Source organism: Chrysochloris asiatica, unplaced genomic scaffold, assembly GCF_000296735.1.
Source record: "Chrysochloris asiatica unplaced genomic scaffold, ChrAsi1.0 scaffold00003, whole genome shotgun sequence".
Classification (NCBI taxonomy): domain Eukaryota; kingdom Metazoa; phylum Chordata; class Mammalia; order Afrosoricida; family Chrysochloridae; genus Chrysochloris; species Chrysochloris asiatica.
Genome location: NW_006408521.1, coordinates 7,005,129 through 7,006,590, shown reverse-complemented (window position 1 = coordinate 7,006,590; position 1,462 = coordinate 7,005,129). Strand labels below are relative to the sequence as shown.

Genomic DNA, 1,462 nt, shown 5'->3' with positions numbered 1-1,462 from the left:
TTGATACATTAAACATTAAAGACCGAAGACCAGAAGAGTTGTGGGATGATATCAAGAACATTATACGTGAAGAGAGCAAAAAGTCATTAAGAAGACAAGAAAGAAGGAAAAGGTCATTTGCATTAGGCAAATATGCTGCACAGGAACTTTTTAAAGTGTTGAAGAGCAAAGATGTCAGCTTGAGGACTAAGGTGCACCTGACCCAAGCCATGGTATTTTCAGTAACCTCATATGGATGTAAAAGCTGGACAGTTAATAAGGAAGATCACAGAAGATTTGATGCTTTTGAATTATGGTGTTGGAGGAGAACACTAAAAGTGCATGGGCTGCCAAAAGAACCACTAGATCTGTTTTGGAAGAAGTGCAGCCAGAGTGTTCCTTGGAGGCCATGATGGCCAAACTTCGTCTCTCATACTTTGGACATATTGTCAGGAGGGAACAGTCGCTAGAGTAGGATATCATGCTTGGTAAGATGGAGGGTCAGAGAAAAAGAGGAAGACCCCCAATGAGATGGATTGGCCAGGTGGCAGCATTGATATACTCAAATGTTGCAACAGTAGTGAGGTTGGCCCAAAATCAAACATTGTTTCGTTCTGCTGTGCTGCACATAGGGTTGCTATAAGTCGGTTCTGACTCGATGGCACCTAACAACAACAACATGATACGCACAGTACAGTGCATTTTCATTGTCAATAAAACACTAGAAAGCATCTTTAAAACACAACTAAGATCCATCTGATATCAGAAATAATACTCCTCTTCTGAATTTTGAATTAATTTCAGATAGCTCCCTGTTAATTTACTGCTGCAACCAATTTTGAATTATCTTTAGCAAAATTTTACTTGTCTGTGATATTAATGGTATTGTTAGATTATATCCAATTCTGTTGGGTCAAGTTTCTTTGGAATCAGCAAAATGTGGCTCTCTTCCAATTGGTTGGCCAGATCTTCCAAATTTCATGGCAAAGATGAATGAGTGCTTCTAGCAGTGCATCAGTTTGTTGAAACATTTTAGTTGATAGTCCATCAATTCTTGGAAACCTGCTTTTTGTCAGTACCTTCAGTGTAGCTTGGACTGCTTTATGCAACACAATCAGATGTTGATGTGCCTTTTAAAATGACTGAATGTCCACCAATTTTCTTTGGTACCATGACTGAGTATTCCTTCCATCTTCTTCTTTTTACTTCCTTTTAAAGAATTTATTTTACACCTATTATATCACACAGTATGCCACTTTTAAACATTGACATGTAATTCCTTAGTAAGATTCTTAAAGCAAAAACAAAAGCATTTACCTCTTTAGAAACAAGAAACACTATTCACTTATTGTCTTCAAATGTTATTGCACTTTTACTCTCATAATTTGACAATGCATTCATGACACAATCTGCAGACAACTACTGTTTTAACAGACAAAGAACACTTTTAAGTAGACATGTCTGTCCTAAACTGTTTATTAGG

General features: G+C 37.1%; 1 pseudogene; it reads right to left on the bottom strand.

Annotated features, from left to right (window-relative positions):
- LOC102831896 overlaps positions 1 to 1,462 on the bottom strand; it is a 94,865-nt pseudogene that overhangs the window by 92,781 nt on the left and 622 nt on the right.